The sequence below is a fragment of the Puma concolor genome, chromosome B3, assembly GCF_028749965.1.
Source record: "Puma concolor isolate L17-30 chromosome B3, mPumCon1.1.hap2, whole genome shotgun sequence".
Taxonomy (NCBI): Eukaryota; Metazoa; Chordata; class Mammalia; order Carnivora; family Felidae; genus Puma; species Puma concolor.
In genome coordinates this window covers 98,680,122-98,701,332 of record NC_141672.1, presented here as the reverse complement: position 1 = coordinate 98,701,332, position 21,211 = coordinate 98,680,122, and the positions used below count along the sequence as shown (strand labels likewise).

Here is a 21,211-nt window from a genome sequence, read left to right as displayed (position 1 = left end):
GTGAGGACTGGGAGAGCTAAGTCTGAGCTGACACTGACACTAAGTGACCAGAACACCATTATAACCTTCTTTTAGAGTGGGGGTATATAAGAGCAGATATTAATAGTCGTAGCTCAGATAGAACTCTTGGTGATCCACTGAGTCTATCTGGGATCACACACTGGTAATTTCTTCAGTCTTCAAATGTTTAATTGGAATGAATATATGTGATAGTTAGCCAAACCTCCACATTGATTCCTTTGCCTGTGGGATAAGAGCTATCATAGTGGAGGCCAAGAAAGTAAATTAAAAAAACTACCTTATTTTGGGGAATGCAGAGATCAGTACAACACATAAAGATTTTTTAGATGATGCAGAGCTGTTGTTTCCCATCATAATCATACTTCATTCATCTCATTTGGTTCACCAGATTTGCCCTTACAAAAGCAAAATAGATCCTAGAGGATGATAGTGAACTACCATAAACTCAACAAAGTAGTCACTTCAATTGCAGCTTGTTCACAGATGTGCTATCTTTGCTACAGCAGATTAACATAGCCTCAGATACATGGTATGTGGCCACTGAATTGGCAAATTCATTCTTTTTTATACTTGTCAGGAAAATAGATCAGAAGCAGACCGCATTCAAATGGGGCAGACAAGAATATACAGTCTTGCCCAGGGACTGTATTAATTCTCCCACTGGGACCTAGATCATCTGAATATTTAGAAGAACATTACATTTAACCACTACACTGACGATATCTTGTTAGTTGGATCCAGTGAGAAAAACATGGCAGGAAGGTGAAAAAGACAGCCTTAATAAGACATATGTGCTCTAGAGGAAGATCAATCCTATGATTCAAAGGTCAACACTGGGGCAGCATTTCAGAATAAGTGGTCTATAGGATACCCAGATATCCCCACCAAAATAAAAAATAAATCATTGCCTCAAAATGTAGTAGCCTCTGCAGGTTCTGGAAGTAACAATCTATCCTTGGTAGTATTACTATAGCCCATATGCTACTAACATCAAAGGCTGATACAGTTTAGACACTATGGACAGAGATATCTGTGGTGAAAAAAGTCACTTTGTGAAACTATGGTCAGATCCCATAGGACAGTCACAATCTGAGCGCCCCCCCCCCCCATTCTGGAAACTTTATGCCATCTGCGGTGGGGACCTATACACTATTAAAAAAAAAAGTATTTCCCAATCTGCAACTGGGCCCAAATACATGCAGAGCACTTGAGTATGTGGCATGCGGCCAAAACTGCTTATCAGAAGGTTAGTTCTATTTGACTCACCAAATCATATGATTAGATGGACCCAAAAGCAATTCAGTATAAAATGGAAATGGTATACCTGGGATTATCAGACATGAACAGTGTCACAGGGCACAAGTAAGCTGTATGAGTATGTAGTCTAGATCTTTGTCATCCATTACTATTGCACCAATGCCTCTCCCTCAGAGTGTGTGTGGGTGTACACACACACTCACACCCTCATTGGAAGATAACCCTTAAGGAAGTCTAAGGGAAGAAGAAAAGGATCTGACCTTAGTGTATGGAGGGGTTGTCTCTGAATGTGGTTATCTTAACATGGGAAGTCCATGAAAATGGACTACTGCTACACAGTCCCACTTAATATGGCACTGAATGACAGCAGTGCAGGAAAATCCTTCCAATAGGCAGAATTTGAGGTGGGTTACCTGATCATCCACTTTGTGTGGAAAGAGAATGGTCCACGGGAAGAATGTATGAGAACTAATGAGCAACGGAGATCACTTGGATAATTTCTCAGGAGCCTGTAAAAAGAAAAATTGGAATACCAAAGTCAAAGAGAGCCAGGTAAGAAACATGTAGATAGATTTAAGGAAATGGGCATGAAGTGTGAAAACTTCGGTTTTGCATGTTGATGCTCATCAGAGAGCATCCGCCATGGAAGAAGCAATATATAACCAAGTAAACACAATTATTTGGTTAATTGTAGTTGAAATGGAGATAACGCATGGACTCAACAGCATGGGCTGTCATTCACCAATGTTGATCCACGTCCTAACGCCAATGAATGTTCAAAATCACAGCAAGAGAGAATAATGCCGAGCACCTAATTCATCTTTTAAGATCAACTTGCCAGTTGGTAACAATTAATTACATTGAATTTCTATTCTAGAAAGGGAAATGCTTCATTTTAACTGAAATCAACACAATTGCAGATATTAATTTGCTTTTCCCATCCACATAATTTCATCTTAGACCAAAAGGATTACTTCACAGTAGTGGATATGCAGCAGTGGGCTCATGACTATGCATTTCACTAGTTCTATGACATACTGCATCAAATCCCAGAAGCTTCTAGGCTGATAAAATTTAAAAATAGCCTTTGAAGAAATATTTGTAGTGCCAGTTTAGAAATGATACCTTGATAGGATGGGACACTTCAGAATGTAATATACGTTCTAAATCCATGATCATCACATGATATTGTGTCCCCAGCAGACAAAATACATATTTGGGAAGCAAGTAGTGGCCCTACTTATTATCACTCTCAATGTTCTGCTTGGAGTATCTGTACTTTACATCCCTACAATTTTGTTTTCTGTAATTATGGAGCACTTGGTTCCCAGAGAAGGACTGCTTCTATAAGGACACAGTGAAAGCCCCGTGAATCTTAAAATATGGTTGCTACCTGGTCACTTTAACTTACGCCAGGAAGAACTGATTCTGATCATTAGAATATAGGGCTGAAATTACACTATGAGGACAAGAAAGAGTATGTCTGGCACCCACATAAGCCACTAAGGAAACTCCTCATAATGCCCTGCCTAATTTGATGGGAAATGGTTAAGCATGGCAAAATGACCAAAGGCTCAGACCCCTCAAGGAGGGGTCACCCCACCAGTTAAGCCACCTACATTATACAATCAGAGGTGCTAGCCAGGGAAGGTGTATCTATAATACAAGGTAAAGGAGAGAGATGATGTGTTGCAGTCTTAACCATACAGGCCTACCTCAAAAAAACAAGAAAAATCTCAATCTAACTTTATACCTAAGGGAACTGGAGAAATAAGAATAAAAGAAGCCTTGAGTAAGCAGAGGGAAATACATAGTAAAGATTGGAGTAGAAATTAATAAAATAGAAAAGATCAATAAAAGTAAACACTAGTTTTTTGAAAAGGTAAGAAAAATTGATACACCTTTAGCTAGACTCACCAAGATAAAAAGAGAGTACTCAAAAAAATAAAATCAGCAATGAAGGAGAAGTTACAATACAAAAGATCATAAGAGATTATTATCAACAATTATACGCCAAAAAAAATTGGACAACCTAGAAGAAATGGATAAATTTTTGCAATCATATACTATTCCAAGATAATTAGGAAGAAATAGAAATTTTAAATAGACCAATTACTAGTAAGGAGACTGAAAGGCTTTACTGATGAATTCTACCAAATATTTTATTATCTACCCTTCTCGAGATTCCAAAAAACTGAAGAGGGGCAACACTTGCAAACTCATTTTACAAGGCCATCATTACCCTAATATCAAAAGCAGACAGACATCATAGACTCACAAAAAATTACAGGTCCATATTTCTGGATTAACATATATTCCAAAATCTCAACAAAACATTAGCAAACTGAATTCAACAATGTATTAAAAGGATCATACAATATAATCAAGTAACATTTATCCTAGGGATGCAAAGATGATTCAAGATCTGAAAATCAATTAACATGATGTACCACATAAATATAATAAAAAAAATTAATTAAAAATTACTCTATTAAATAAAAAGGTATAAAAATTATATGATTGTCTCAGTAGCTGCATAAAAATCATTTGACAAAATTCCACATCCGTTTATGGTAACAGTTCTCAACAAAGTGTAGATGGAATGAACCTCAACAGAATAACAAGGGTAACAGGAACAAGACAAGGATCCCCACTCTCTCCACCTTCATTCAACATAGTATTCATAGTATTGGAAGTCCTTGCCAGAGCAATTAGGAAAGAAAAAAAAAAGGCATCCAAATTGAAAAAATGGACAAGTAAAATTGTTATTTTGAGAATGACATTACTTTGTGTAGTATAGAGAAAATTCTAAGGACTACACACACACACACACACACACACACACACCTGTTAGTATAAATAAATTCAATAAAGTGGCAGGGTACAAAATCAATATACAAAAATTAGTTGTATATGTAAACTAGCAACAAACTATTAGAAATAGAAATCAAGAAAACAATCGCATTTACAATTGCATCAAAAAGAATAAACCATCTAAGAATAAACTTAACCAAAGAGGTGAAAGACCTGTACACTGAAAACTAAAAGTCACTGACGAAAAAAACTAAAGAAGACACACATAAATAAAAAGGTATTCCATGCTCATGGTTTGGAATAATATTATTAAAATGTCTGTATTATCCAAATAAATATACAGATTTAACGCAATCCCTTTCAAAATTTCAATGGCATTTTTCATAGAAATATCTTAATATTTGTATGGAACCACAACACTCCAAATAGCCAAAGAAATCTTGATAAAGATACAAAGCTGCAGGCATCATGATCCCTGATTTCAAACTATATCACAAATCTAGAGTAATCAAGACAATATAGTATTGGCATAAAATAAGACACATAGATCAATGAAACAGAATAGAGAGCCCAGAAATAAACCCACACATATATGATCAATTAATTTACAACAAAAAAGGCAAAAATACATAGTGGGAAAGGATAGTATCTTCAGTAAATGGTGCTGGGAAAAGAGACAGCCACGTATAAAAGATTGAAACTAGATCACTATCTTACACCATTACACAAAAATTAACTCAAAATGATTAAAGACTTGAATGTAAGACCCAAAGTCATAAAACACCTAGAAGAAAACATGGGTGGTAAGCTACTTGACATTGGTCTTAGTGACAAATATTTGGATTGACACCCAAAGTAAAGCCAACAAAAGCAAAAATAAGTGGGTCTACATCAAACTGAAATTCTTCTGCACATGGGGCACCTTGGTGGCTCAGTCGGTTAAGTGTCTGACTTTGATTCAGGTCATGATCTCATGGTTTGTGAATTCGAGCCCCACATCAGGCTTGGTGCTGTCAGTGCAGAATCCACTCTGGATTCTCTGTCTGCCTCTCTCTCTGCCCCTGTCCCTCTCAAAAATAAATATTGTAATAAATAAATAATATGAATAAAATGCTTTTGTACAGCAAAGGAAACCATCAACAAAATGAAAAGACAACCTACTGAATGAGAGAATGTATTTGCACATCATATATCTGATAAAAGAAGAATAACAAAACTACATAAATAACACATAAAACTATGTAGTATATATAGCAATTTGATTTAAAAAATGGACAGAAGACCTGAGCAGAATTTTTTCCACAGAAGACCTAAAGATGGCCAATAGTGACATGAAAATTTGTTCAATATCATTAATCATCAGGGAAATGAAAATCAAAACCACAATGAGTTATCACCTCACACTTGTTAGAATGGCTATTATCAAAACGACAAGAAATAACAAGTGTTGGTGAGGATGTGGAGAAAAATAGGACCCTTGTGTACTGTTGGTGAGAATGTAAGCCACTGTGGACAATAGTGTGGAGGATCCTCAAAAAATTAAAAATAGAACTACTTTATGATCTAGTGTATCTACTTCTGAGTATTTTTTAAAAAATGCATGTGCTCCTATCTTTATCACATTATAATGGCCAAGATACAGCAACAACCTAAGTGTCTATCAATGGAGAAGTAAATAAAGAGGTGCGTGCACACATATGCACATGTATGCACACATGTGCATGCGCACACACACACACACACAACGGAACACTACTCAGCCATAAAAAGAATGAAATCTTGCCATTTGCAACCACATGGATGGGCCTTGGGAAAAGTATGCTAAGTGAAATAAAATAGGTCAGACAGAGAAAGATAAATACCGTATGATTTCACTTATATGTGGAATCTAAAAACCAAAACAAATGAACCAACCTCATAGATACCAACAACAAATTGGTGGTTGCCAGAAGGGAGTGGGGTTGGGAGGATGAGCACAACAGGTGAAAGGGGTCAAGAGGTTCAAACTTTCAGTAATAAATCAAAGGTTTCCTAGCATCTAATAATGCTTTCAGCTAGTTGGTCTGAGCCTTGTAGCTGAGGAGCACAGAAATGCTTAACCCTTAAAACACAAAGTTTGTAAGGTAAACAAATTTTGTTTCCAACAACCTGGCCTCTTCTCTGTTCATCTTTTCTGTGCTACCAAATGATGAATCCTTTCTCTGCCTCACGTGTCCAATTACTCAGGTCTTACCTTACCTACCATAACTTTCAGGAAAGAATCTGATAGCTAGATGTTGATAACTGGCGCAGCTTAACTCATTTACTCATCTGGGATATTTGGAAGAATTTTAGAGTAACAAAGCATCAGTAGTCTGGGGGGAGAAAAGTAGAGTTGTTTTTGTTCTCATTTCCAAACGTGACAACTTCATGGCCCTGAAATCTTACCAAATAAACAAATAGTACTTTTGTACTTCTAACAGTTTCTTTTCCTTGAAACTATTTTGTCATTCTCTACAGGTTCCAACTTCACTAGTAGCAAAAAGTAAATCCACATACACAATAAAAAGTAAAGTGTAAAGACAATTTCTAATTCTTAGAAAGGAGTGTGATGTAGGAAGTATATGTGCATATACTACTACTGAAACTTTTAAAAATGTAAGATTTAAGGGGATCCTGAGTAGTTCAGTCAGCTAAACGCCTGACTCTTAATTTCAGCTCAGGCCATGATCTCATGGTTCATGAGTCTGAGCCCTGCTTCAGGTTCTAGGCTGACAGTGTGGAGCCTGCTTGGGATTCTCTTTCTCTCCCTCTCTCTGCCTTTATAAATAAGTTAAGTAAATAATAAACTTCTAAACATTTTAATCAAAGATTTAAAATTTTTATCACACAGCATTAAAGCATGACTCTAATATGTCCTTTATATACAGATGGGAATAAACCAATTGAAGCTAGTTTTTTGGCCAGCAGAGAGCAAGACATTCCCCCACACTCCTGCATTTAATCTTCCTAATCGTTTGTTGCATTCTCTTGATAGTTTTGTAATTGTTTATTCTTTACTTATGGTCTCTCTTTCATATATGGCCCTGTGTATACATGGGATAATTATCTGAATGTATGGAACAAAGAATTACAAAGTAGTAAGGGAATGCGACACAAAACAGCTGTGTTTTAATAGGGAGAAGATTCTACACACACACACACACACACACACACACACACACACACACACACACACACACCAGAATAAGTGACTGGGTTAAGGTGAGGAAACAGATATTCATAGTTGTCATGGCTCATTTACCTTTTGGGCAAGCTGGCCTATTCTCCCTTTCTGATTTCTCCCCCATTAAAGTAACCCCTATCTCATTATCCTGCTTAAGGATGGTGGGAAGGACGACTGAAATAAACAGGAATATAAGCTTAGACTTTTCAATCCAATACTTCCTCTGATTTCTGTATTATGACAGTGCTAGAGATCTCTGCCAAAACTGAGACGAAGGGCGACTGCAGTGTTACATGTTAACACCTAGCACAGGTCTTTTTAAATGTGGAAGACAGAATGACCATACTGCCTGTTGTTTAAAACAAACCAACAAAAACTCTATTATGCATCAGTATAAGCAACTTTACATTCAAAAAACAGGTATAATCAATGGAGTGATACTTACATTACAAAAGTATTTAGCAAATTTTGCCAAAAAAAAGAAAAAGCCAATTCTCTAGAGAATTTAACATTGACATTAGCTTGCAGATCATCTATATACCATCCATGTTTCCAAACTAACAAATACTTGAACGCATAATCAGAAATAATCCTCCCTCTGGTTTGTATCTGGCTGTATTTGTAATAGCAGAAGAAAAAAAAAAAGCTGGGGTGCCTGGGTAGCTCAATTGGTTAAGCGGCCGACTTCGGCTCAGGTCATGATCTCATGGTTCGTGAGTTCAAGCCCGGTGTTGGGCTCTGTGCTAACAGCTTGGAGCCTCTTGGAGCCTGGAGCCTGGAGCCTGCTTCGGATTCTGTGTCTCTCTCTCTCTCTGCCCCTCCCCGACTCACACTCTGTGTCTCTCTTAATAAACATTAAAAAACAATTTTAATAAAATAAAATATCAATAAAATTTGTTCAAGCTTTATCTTTTGTTATTAACAATGTCAAACACAGGAAATTGTTGTACTGTATCCATCAGAATCATTTTAATTCACCAGGGTTTTCTGTCTTTCTCTTTAATATATGTAAGCATTCCATCGGTTTGGCAATGATAACGGCACACGCCTTACTGTCAAGGAACTCACAGTCTCATGAAGAATAGAAAAGAAGACAGTTATAGGCACTAGCAATTAAGACCAGACTAGATGGTGAGGGAGACAGGTGTCAGGAAAGCCAAACCTTCTGGCCCCTGCACAGGCAATCACACATTAAAGCCACACAGATACATCTTGTCTAAAACTGAACTTGCTTCACTTCTCCTGCAAAAGCTGCTTACAGCTCTGTAATTAACCCAGAAGGAATCCCCTAGACTCCCAATGTTTTAAAGCTCGTCTAATTAGGACAAAGGCAGCAGCTCAAGAGGCAGGATGTATACCTCCCAGTCAGAAAGGTACAGGAGAGGTCCCTCAGGCAGCCTAAGGCATACAGCAAGAACAGAAAATGTGCACATGGTCATTTTGGTGTGCTGGGGTTTGTGAAAAAGCAATTTTATGGACATGGTTCAAACCCAAACTTGACTTTCTCCTATTGTTTGTGACACTCATGCCCCATCTTATGTAGCCATCTGCAGAAGCCTCAGGACCCTAAGATGAATTTCAGTAGTGATCTCAACAAAATTATTAATATAAACCTAGTATCCATAAATATTAAAAAATGTACTCTTTTTCAGACAGAGAGTTTATTCAAGTTTTCCTCCAGTAGGATTCTGGCTTTGAATTGCTCTTTTGGGAAGAGAGATAGATTTTGCTTCACATTCATTTTTTTCCCCTTGTTCTTTATGACCAATTGTTTTTCTCTTATGATATGATGTGTTAGGAGTCAGGTTTGTGATCTTGGTACAGAATATTTTCCTCAATACTAATAATCGATCCATGTAAGAGTTAACTTACTTTCTAAAGGTTATTTCTACTACATCTCAAAGCAAAAAGAATTCTAATTACCCAGCCACCTCTCACCATTAACACTGTGTTATTTAACTAAATAGGAAATGCCTATTTATCCCAAACATCTACTTACCAATTAGAAAGTATTAAGTAAACACCATTTGTGCTAAACATAACTTAATATTTTATAATGTATAAAGCACTAAGGGGAACCCTTAGAAATCTTCCAAGCTATCATAATGAGTATGTATCATTATTATACAGTACTGCAGACACAAGAGGGTTTTTTAATCTTTAAGTAGTATCATCACCTACAAATATTATATTTATTCTTGTTCCAAAGTTACTGGCACCAATTAATTGTTTAAAAATATTTTAATTCATGATAAATAGGAGTTCATAAGACCTTTCCATTAGACTCCAAATTGCTTGGTTTTCTCATTAATATTTAGAGACATACAGTAACAAATTTCTTTGCATAAAAATATGAATAAGCTTTACTTTTTAGAACGTTTTCATCTGGCACTAAACAGTCCAGTCAATTATCTGTCTTGTAGGCATTTTAGATAACCAAACTGAGAGACTGAGTTCACAATAAAAAGGGAAACACGATATGCGTTAACTAAGAAATAGTTGAAAACCAGGCATGCAGAAACTATAACTACTTTGATATGTACCTCCCAGGTGCTCCTACCTCCCAGGTGCTCCTATACTTTTTTTAAAACTACATCTGGAATTTTATAATTCTAATTTGACACTTGAAATTTGTGTCACATCTTGTGAACTTTATAATTTTTCTGCATTCTGAGACACATCTTCATTCTCATGGAAGGAAGCTGTATATTCCAAACAACAATCAGCAAATTATATTTTGCACATAAGGCCTCAAGTACAGACAACTGGAACCAACTGAGAGAAACTCATCAAAGCTTATAGTGTTAAGTACATTAAGTGAAAGTTCACCAAGGAACACAAAACTCAAAGAACACTTACAAAGTCAGGCTCAAATTTACTTTAAGTCCTAGAGTTTATGATACTTTTCCCCTATTGGGCAGCCTCTTTCCTTACTATCATTACTGAGGAATTTAAAGATTTCAAGCTCAGCCAAGGAATTTGAGCATATTTTGGCTCAGACTCCTCATTCACTCTTTTTGGGGAAATTCTCCTCCAAAATCAAATATTGCAGGTGTAAAGCATGTCTATAATTAGTCAGATTGCCTCCCCTGTCAGAAAAAAAACAGATGCTCTAAGAATTCCTTTCGAAAACTAAAAAAAACACCATTGGAAATTCCCTGGATTTCTTTCCATAATTGTGGTTATTGCTGAATCCTTTGGAAACTAGATACCACAAAGCAGGAATCAGGGTGATTAAGACCAATAAAGTGGATGGAAGTTGGATGTGCTCCAACAGTAAATTGGATAGCCATAAATCACATGCTAGATTATCAGGCAAGATTCACATCAAAAGAAATGAGGGAGGATATGGGACCCCTAACTGAAAAAAGGTAGTACTTAGTCTAGAGCCCTTGGTCACCACCTAGGGAAAGTCAGGCAGGAACGTCCCTTTTTATTCATCTTCCACCTCTCTTGAAGCTACACTTCTGCCTTTCAGTGGTTCTGTTCATGAGCTACGTGGGCAGGCGCTAGATCCTGACATCTGCCATAGAGCTACTGAGGGCCTCATGAAGTCAAAATTCTGAAAATTGAGAATAAATCAGGGTTACTGATCATACCCTAATCTCTCTGCTTGTTCCCAGAAGCATTTTGTAGTGGCAGACTCCTCACGAAGCCTCAGTGATCTGTAATACTGAAAGTCATTCAGATTTGCCGTTTCATTATTCTATGAAGAACACGTATAAGAACATTGGAATCCCAGGGCCATTGATTTCATTAAAAAAAAAAAAAAAAAGGGTGTTCAAACCTATTCCAATTTGTTCTAAAAGTAGTTGCTAAGGTAATTACTAACTTAGGTCACAAGAGAGGCTTAGGTTTTTCCTTCTGACATTGTTTTTCTTTTTGTTATTTCTTACTTTGTATACTAGTCTCTCTCCTTCCCTTACTTGTCTTTTCCTCTATTAACTAGTAATATTATAGACTTTAAATTAAATATAAAAGCAAACAGATTTACTGATTACTCACTATGTATAAAGTAGTGAAGAATATGAACGTAATTAAAATTAACAATAGCTAGTATACTTTGGACACCTAATCTATATTAGTTTATTTCATTCTTGTAAAAACACTTTGAAGCAGTGCTCTTTATGGTGCCATCATCTTCTGATTGAGAAAACAGAAATTTTGAACCATTTGTCAAAGTTTACACAGATCGTGTACTTAATTGCCTTATAGTATTGCTAAAAAAATTTTTTTAATACTAGGTGGAATAATAAATATCTAAACTATACATCAAGCCCAAAAGCGAAATCTCATAAGAAAGCCCATGATGCATTAGCAAATGAATCCTGCAACTAATTCAGTTTGTAGGATTGTATAAAAATCTCGGTGTTTGGAAACTGAGTTTTGTGTTTAATTGGGTCAGAGACTGGGTAAGAAACTGGAAGTAAAACAAAGCTGGAAAGGCAGTCTGAAATCTTGCTGTAAAAGAGTTACTTGTTTTTCCATATTAAGTAGTTTAGAATGTTGTATACAAAGTGGTGTCCTTGAAAGTTTTTGCACAGAGAGTGACATATGCAATGATCAAGGCATTTTTTAGGACAATGAATCTGGCAATAGCAGGCAGAACAGATGCTAGGAATAGAGGCTCATAAAGATAGAACAATTGGAAGATCGAAGCAGTATTTTAGTCCTAAAGAGACAAGAACGTGAACTAAGGTGGTACAATAGGAAGAGGAAAGAAAGCATGGCTAGAAATGATGTACCAAAAAGAAACAAGATTTGGTCATCAATACAGATCATGAGGAAGAAAAAGGAAGGGCAAATAACTTGAGATTTGAGCGTGGGAGACAGGAAATTAGGAAAAAGAGCATTTTGGAGAAGACTAGAATGCAATCTCTTTACTTTGGGGAGACATGTAATGCAAATCCCCTTAATGACTTAGTATAGGCCACTAAAGAAGTTCAGTTCAGCAGGACAAAGAGACAGAGGAACAAAAAATTGCTCCTAACTCAAGGCTAAATGGAGGAGAAAAGCAATTGATGTGGGAATTTATTGTAATTTCTTTATTTATCAAGCTTTAGGTCTTATTTATTTTTTAAAAAAAGATGTTCTTCTACTGTCCAGTAATATTGTGACAATTTATTGGGTACTTAGCATTATCTTGTAATCCTATCAATTATTGTCCAAGAACTAGAATTAAATTTTAATTTTTACAAGTTGGAGTTTAGTCTACATATTTTTCCCCCTGTCAAATCAACCTTCTTTGAAATTAAGACATAAATAGGTTTGAGAAGTTTCCCAAGTTTGCCCCTTCAGCAATGAGAGGGCCCTGCAATTCCCTTCTAGCATATTCTTACAAGTGTGCCCATCCAGAAGGAAAGACAGCTGGATAGAGAGGACAAATCTACTCATGACTAAATACACATACACTTTAATTGTAAATTTTTTTATTGTTTATTTTTGATAGAGAGACAGAATGTGAGTAGAGGAGGAAGGGGGGTGGGGGAACACAGAATCGAAGTAGGCTCCAGGCTCTGTGCTGTCAGCACAGAGACTGATGCAGGACTCGAACTCATGGACCATGAGATCATGACCTGAGTCTAAGTTGGACACTCAACCAACTGAGCCACCCAGGCGCCCATAATTTTAAATCCTCTCAATAAAATGTTTTATGAATGACTCTAATAAAGTGAGCAGCTAAGTACCTGAATACCATTTGTTTCTTGCAACAAAATGGCAGCACCTCAAAATCTATCAGAGCTGCAGCAAATATTTTATGCCTCACCAATACAGGGCTGTATACACAATATGCAGTTATCTGGAATACGATTAAGCTAATACTTATCATTGTCTCGTATGTCAAAGAAAACACGTTGACCAATTGTGTACAAGTCCTGAAAGCATTAATTCTGCTTCTTCAGTTTGTCAGGCAGGAACTGATATTTATCAACCTCTCACCTTTGGAGAAGCAAAACAGAATCAAGTAATTCTGTGACTACATTTCAAATAAAGTCAACTCCATAGAGTCTGCACTATGTAAATTTCACAGAATTTGAGTCTAAGAACTGAGTCTTCATGAGCATCAAAGTCTTTTACAGATGAGAAAACCAATGCTTATAAAAGGACAGCCCCAGTTTACCCAGGCAGTTGGAGACTGAACCAGGATTTGACTAACTATAGCATTTTTCTACTAGACAGCAAAATGCAAGGGACTCTGGTCTAAATGTGCAGATTCTCTATTTTTATCTGATTGACAATTTTTACTAAATAGTTCTCACTGATAAAGCATTTGCTTAGGGTTTTTTCGGGGGGTGGGGTTGTTTTGTTATGTGCCACTGAATAAAGACAGGATTTAAAACATGTCCTTTCTTCCTCCAATGTTTCTAGGATCACATCAGCAGTGTCCCTGCTCAGAAACATGCCTCAGTGATTGTGCCCAAGTCATCAGTTCTTCCATCTATGAAACAGAAATAGTCATCCCTATCTGAAAAGTACTCTTTTTCTTTTCTTTCCCTTAGTTTTAACATACCTGGAAAAGCTAGCTCTGGCATATGTTATTTCAATTTATGAAACAAATGAGGCAAAATATTTTCATTCAAAACATGTTTTTGTCTATCAAAAAGACATATTGCACTTAGATTCTTAAGAGCCAGAATGCTCAGAGGAAAAAAAAAAGTGTATTTTACCTTGAACATAGGACTTAGACCAATGGAGACTGGCTGTTGGGAATAGAGACCGTCTGAAGGTGAAGTTGTAAAAGTCTAAAGGAGACAAGAAAATATTTTAGAGGAAAACCCATCTCCTGGGATCACTTTTTAAACATACTTTGCAAACCGTGAGTATAATTTATTAAGTTGAGTTTCTATCTTGCTAACCAGTATTTATTTCCAGAAAATACTTTAATTTACTATGCAGGGAAAATAATATAAAATACTTGCCATATCAAGATCATAATATTTTCTATAGGCTGGGGCTAAATGATGTAACTAGGATATGCAAGAGATAGGAAACATTTATCCCTCTTGGATCACAACCATTTTCACAAGAGAAGGAGAAATGATTGACTTCACTTCTACTTCTCCAGAGAACTTTTGATCTAGAGGTTAGAAGATGACCTTTCCTCCTATGTTGTCAAATACACCACATGAAGCAAACAGTGCTGTCATAGCCATTATCTCTACAGAGATTATAGAAGTGAGGGCTCAGTCTTCTGCAGGCTCAAAAGCTACTAACTGAGAGGGCTATTAATAAGTACCACCCCCCTTTTATAGGTTGGAAGGGAACTGGAGTTTAGCCATCCAAGCACAGAACAGAACACTTAAGATCCGGAAAAGACTTGCAACAATAACATTACAACAAAGGATGCAAGTTTCATTCCTTCAATTTGCATTATGGCTTGTGTGGTATTATCTTAAAGGTATTATCAAATAAGTTGATATTATATATAAACTGTAACACCATTAGAACGTGGCTTTTTATCTGTAAGAGGGTGGTTTAGAAACAAATTTGGCATATATTTAAAATTGTGAAAATTTCCAGCTGAACAACAGGTATGTTTTTCTCAGGTAGAAAGGGGATTCCCGTTTCAAAAAATCTGGAGAAAGTCCTTCCAAGAGTAAAGACTATGAGATGGAAAGAATGAAAAACAAAAGCTAATGGTATGAAAACTAGAAGATGATGTACAGGTGGCATTATGTCTCAGAAAACTTACGCTAGGGACTTTACAATGCATTAGCCGAATAGGTCAATGGGACTGGAAAAAGAGCATTGGTTCTCAAACAAGTAGTTCTGTGTACCACATACTTCAAGGCTTTGTAAAGACTAGCTACCATAGAAAGGTGATAGACAGCCAAGGAAGGGAAATAGTTTACCTTGTTAATAATAAGTACATGGTAAGTGAATTTTCTAGGCTTATCTAATATGTTCATCTCATATTTCAGATGAGCACATGGTGATGACAATTTCTAGAAGAACTTTCCAAATCCCTGTAGTGGAAGCCTCACAACAAATAATCAAATGCTAGGAAATAAACCTGTACCTGTTTATTCACTTTCAAATTCAAGTTCACAGTTCGACTGAAATTATACTTAGAATTCCATTGTGGTCTGAACTGGTAACTTGGTATGTGAGAGTTTTGAATATTCTTTTAAATTATCTCAGCTCAGTTCATTCATCAGTTTGAAAAATAATCATTTAATGGATTCAGTGAGATTACTGTAGTGTCATTGCTATTGTGTTTCATCTACAGATGTTCTAATGTTTTTCATACAAGATGTCAACATAAAAGAAATACACAATTTTTTCCATACCATACTAATGAATGCAAACTCAACTTATGCCCATCTTTCAAATCACCCTTCTGGCCCAGTAACTGCTTGTGATTATTTACCATATTTTGATATCGTTGTGAAACGATATCAAGGGTGAAATTTTGAAATACCTGATTTACCCATTTTTTCTTTGTATGGCCCAAATCAGTGCTCTGTATTGCTAACATGTGGCAAAAAAGAGGTTTTAATTTTAAAAGAGCAGAATGGTGATTTACTTTACAGTATGCATAAATTACAGTTTAAATCTCATTTATTTCTACTCCATTTGGAGTTTGAAATCTTAAGAAAATACTAGTAACAATAAAGTCAGTTTCTAGAGCTTTGGCATTAACTCTTTGTATTAAGTCAAAAATCTGTAATTATTTTGATATATATAAAAAGGTACCAAACTTTCCCATTCTCTTATTTCTCCCCTCCAGTAAAGCTCATTGAATTTGAATACATGTATGTTTTAATGTATTACCAGTTGTACCCACTTTTATGAAAATAATGTACTCAAGTATAAAAGACTGCAAGATTTTTAAAAGCACTATATTTACTATTAATTTAAAAATAAGATAAACTTATATTCTTACTTTTTAAAGAAACGCAGAGTATTTCCAAAATCTCATTTTTATGTGAGTTACCCACCCACCTCTTTCCTTTTTCCCTTTAAGCCTAATAAAGAAAATTGACTTTAAGCTTTGTCATTTCAGCCTAAGGTACTAAAAGGCAGCCAACGTTACTATTGTTGCCCTTTCTCTTTATTATACAAGTATATCGATGATGTAATTGCAGAAGTTAGGGTTTACTCGAGCTGTTGAAGCAAAAGGATTTTTTTTAGAATGCCTCCTTCAGCACCACAGAACAATTGTAAAACAGAACCAAGTATACAATTTAAGCAATTCATCTCTTGAAAGCAAATCTGCAGGATCTTCGTCTTGAAGGACTGATCAAGAGGTCGAAATGCAGAACCACTGGTAAAGCTCAATTTGCTCCAGACCAATGCTGAGCTGGAAAAACACTTGAGCAACACAGTGCTAGTGTATGGCATTTTGGCTTTTAACCCCTTCCTAGAAGCCTTCAACTTTTATGATTGGGTCTACTGTTGCCCCCCAAAGCCCACAGGATTAGGAAACATCTCAGCCTTTTATCCCAGCCTTGTTTGTCCCTAAGCAGATATTCCCCTGAAAGTTGAGTGAAAACTAAGCAATCATTTATCATTCTGCATTTCAAATAAAGCAATGATTGAGAAGTCCATGATCCTACATAGAGCCACCCATATTATTAACACAGAAGAGCTGAACATTTACAAATGTATCTACTACACTAGGAGAACCCTCATGGCTGTGATTCAAAGTGCAAACAAAAAGAATCAACAAGAAAATACAGAAACAAAATCACATGCAGATGAGGCAGCGCATACAGGGAAAAGAACATACCTGAGGGATTCTCCTTTTTAAAAAAAAAAAAAAATGTACACACCAGCTGGGCTGTTTCTCCCCTCCTTTTGGAGTGTATGTGTTTTCCCTTCAGGAATACCACTTGGAATCGTGTTTCTAGTCTCCTTTCCTTTATTCAGCCACAAATAGTTAGAGCAGGAGAGGAGGCTGCATCCCAGCGATCCGACTCAAGTGCAATCAGGCATGCCTTTGGTCTGCAACGGTGTCTGTTCTTGTCAATTCTATCGTGCTCCCCAGGCAGCAGCCTCCAAAGCAATTTTACAACTTAGCTGCTGGCATGAAACTGCCTTTCACTCTCCTCATTGCCAAATTGCTTCGGCAGCTCATTTCTCATCCCTGTCTCTAAGAAAGCAAACCGGGTTGTCTCCCGTGCGTTGACGAGCGCCAAGGTTCATCAACAATTGAGGGTGAGGAGCATCGCGGCTGAGTGCGTGCAGGGAACTTCACACAGCGCGGGCCACGGCTGCTTTGGGGAATGCAGCACAGACACTGCGATCCCCCAGCCTCCTCTGCCCAGAGCGCCTCGGCTCCCTCTGCTGTCGCCCCTGCTGCTGTACAGAGCAGCTCCTCCAGGCTGAGCCACAGCCCCTGCTCACGGAAAAGCACCGTGGCCGCTGCCAGGGGTGGCCGGCGTCACCACCACACTGACAACTAACTGTGGGACGCAGCTTCATTGCTGGGGAAAACGCCTGGGTGCCAGAGCTTCCTCAGCCCCCCCCGCCTTTTTTTTTTTTTTTTTAATCACAGAGAGATGACCTAGGAGACAACTGTGCGGCCAATTCTGCTAGCTAGCTGTGTTTGCAGCCTCTTTGATAACGAGAATAATTCAAAAATTACTGATTTAGATGTAATTGGCTGTGCTTGGAATCATGAAAAGTACACGGCACACAGTCTAATTCCCAAATAGCCACTGAGAGGCAGCTGACCGGACCCTGTATTTAAAGGGAATAGATGCTGGGATCCCATCCCAGATGCTTTTCTTCTTAATGTGTGGAAAGCCATTTGAAGGTGATTCTTTAAAAATCTGAATTAAAGCCACGTACACAAATCAAAGTGGGAAATGGTGGAAACTTAGAGTAATACAAAGGTTTTGCTTCTCACTTAGACCGTCTTTCCATTTGATGTTAATGTTCTAAAGATCTGGCTGGGAATTGGACAGGCTTGCTTTCTTTTTTAGTTTTGCTGAGTCGAGGAGGTGGAGGGAGTAACAGCTCCCACTTTCCATCAATAAAGCATTTTCTATCCTCTAACCCTCCTGTTGAAACAAACAAAAAAAAGTACCGGTCTTAAAATAGAGCCTTCAAGAAGCTCAAGTCCTGGAATAATTTATAGATTTGAGGCTGCATCTGGTCTGTTATCTTTCTTCTATCTACTTTCCCTCACATTTTAGAAAATAGATGGGTGTTTCCAGGACGGAAGAATAGTCAATGATTAACAGATTAGACAGTAGAACGTATAGATTTGTGTGGCATTTTTCAGTACACGTAAGGATACATGGGTCTGACCAACTTTAGAATGGACTCTACCTTACCTGAACATGTAATATTCCCTCATTGACAGCAAACCCAACAGCTAAGCCTGACAGATCATTTTTGGCAAAACCTGTGCCAAACCCATTCCACCCACTACAGGTGACAACCAATAACACCTCTACAATTAAAAATAACTGCCCCCAATTCAACACAATGTATGTGCCAGGTGCCAGGAGCTGAGCCCTCCCCACTCCTGGCTCTCAGCCCCACCTTTAGCTCACAGCCACACAGCTTCCTCAACCGGCTGCTCAAGTAACTGTTAATGGACTTGAGCATCTGCTCGAGGTCTAATGAGCTGCATCAGTGGGGCAAACACTAGGGCAGCGTGATCCCTGCCTTCAACAGCTCCAGAGTGGTAGGCAGGACAAAGCTTTGCTGCCCCTGGCTGTAAGCACACAAGAGGAGCAAAGGAAAACTGTCAGATCTCAAAGTAGGTAGGGCAAAACTTGACTTTTTTAGATAGAAAAATTCAGGCTAGCCAATATACTGTTTTGAAGAATGCCCTTCAATACACAGAGGAAAGAACACCTACTTATAGAGGCTTTTTCTTCTTCTTTGGGTGTACAATACCCAGAACAAAGTGCTGAAGCTATGCTCAGTGGAGAGCCCCAGCACCCGGAATAGTGCAATGTAGAGGAGACCTCAGTCAAGTAGGGTATAATGTCAGTGGATTAAATGTTAAAACCTAACCTATAGAAGCAAATACAGGTAAGGTGACCCTATTCCTGTGTGGTTGTCAGAATGTGTTGTATGTACTGGGATGAAAGAAGAGTCAAAGTATTGCTCTAATTCAAATAATCTCGTAGAGGAAACAACAACAGGGATGGTGATCATCAGTCTGTTTTTAAGAATATATCTTTCAATGGGGCGCCTGGGTGGCGCAGTCGGTTAAGCGTCGACTTCAGCCAGGTCACGATCTCGCGGTCCGTGAGTTCGAGCCCCGCGTCAGGCTCTGGGCTGATGGCTCGGAGCCTGGAGCCTGTTTCCGATTCTGTGTCTCCCTCTCTCTCTGCCCCTCCCCCGTTCATGCTCTGTCTCTCTCTGTCCCAAAAATAAATAAAAACGTTGAAAAAAAAATTAAAAAAAAAAAAAAAAAGAATATATCTTTCAAGAACGTTCCAAAGTTAGTGTGTGTGTTCTGATAGATGCACTGCTTAGCTGTAATCATCAGGATCGTGGTTATGTATTTCAAAATGGAAACTATTTACATCTCTGAGAGTGGCAGGAATCATGTATCTGAGGGACACCAGATGCTAATAAAATATGTCACTACTGGAGAGAATGACAGAGCTTTACAACTTTATTGACCTGCAGGGACATCAAAATCTGTAACAGTATTTCCTTGGCTCTTGATGGCTAGTTTTCATCTAAATACTTGAATTGAGTAATATATAATCACCATCATATGAATACTGCAATCTGTTAGAGTTCTACACATTCTTATCAGTAAGACACATTCCACTTTTGCAAGAACTTATCAAATTCTTGAATTAGTAACATAAAACACAGGATAGGAAATGAGCGATTTCCATTTATATACTTAACACCTCTAGAGATACGTACATGCCCCAAAACTTACTCACAGATGGATTGATTGAAACTGTAAGATAATTTCTGCTTTAAATCTTTCAACAGTAATTTCAGGAGGAGAAAACCTCTGGGGTACCATTCATCTCCCATGTCCCAAAACATAAGGTGGGCCAGATCATTTGTCTCATTTATGGTTCAAGTGGGAGAAGAACCATTCTGGGTCACTGGTCATTTTTTTATTGATAATAAAGCCTAACTAAACCAAAAAGATCAAGTTAAAGGCCTGTTCTTGTAGAATTCTGTTACTGCCTGTTCATTTGGCTTTAAGCAACAGAGAATTCTTGAAAAAGCAGGAATCAACCTTTTATGTATTGAATTCCATTTTCTGTTTTCTAGAAAACCTTGCTCTTTATTTTAGGGAGATGGTAACCAATCACTGGACCTATTAAAAAAATAAACACTCAACAGTCATTGGTTCCCTGTTTCCATTTAGATGAATTGGTGAATTGGATTAACGTTAAAATAATCAACATAGTCAAGACAAAAACATGTTTACATCAAAATTATTAAGTTGTTTCTAGCTTTGTATAACTGAATAATGTATAGGCAAACAAATAGTTGGGAATAAGCCATCACACAGACTGGAAAGATTTGCAAAATGTTCATTTAAGGATAGTAAAGCACACACTAAGTTCTATTCTTGAAGTTTTCCATTAAATTAGAAGTCATGTAAAAATTGTACCTTTGAAATGAAGTAACACTGTGTAACTTTGGAGACCAGGTCATACAAGTACTGCAGCTTTCTTTTTGCCCACTCTCTCTTGGTTTGCTCACTCTGAGTAAAATTCGCTGCCATGTCCTGAGGACACTCAAGCAGCCTAGAAGGAAGCCCGTAGGACTAGTACCTAAAGTCCCCTCCCCATTGCCAGATAGGAACTGAGACTCCCTACCAACAGTCATGTGAAAAAGCCATTTTAGAAGCTGACCTTGTACCCACATTCAAGCTTTGAGAGGACTCCAGCTCCTGCTTACATGTTGAATGAAACTACCTAAGAACCCCTAAAGCACAAACACACAGCTATGCTATTCTAGAATTTT

The 21,211-nt window shown here is 37.5% G+C and overlaps 1 protein-coding gene across 5 annotated transcripts in view; it reads right to left on the bottom strand.

The window, feature by feature from the left end:
• The window catches only part of UNC13C (unc-13 homolog C), a 627,591-nt gene extending 609,898 nt beyond the window's left edge, over nucleotides 1–17,693 (bottom strand). For 3 of the 5 annotated variants that reach the window (XM_086710726.1, XM_086710727.1, XM_025918786.2), the window contains exons 1-3: nucleotides 17,031–17,692; nucleotides 13,966–14,040; nucleotides 1,692–1,787 (exon numbers count right to left, since the gene is read on the bottom strand). The gene's annotated coding sequence lies outside the window, so the exon portion shown is untranslated. Of the gene's footprint in view, nucleotides 1–1,691; nucleotides 1,788–13,965; nucleotides 14,041–17,030 lie in introns of all 5 variants that reach the window. The other 2 variants (XM_086710729.1, XM_086710728.1) reach the window with 2 other exon arrangements.
• Between the last annotated feature and the right edge of the window lie 3,518 nt (nucleotides 17,694–21,211).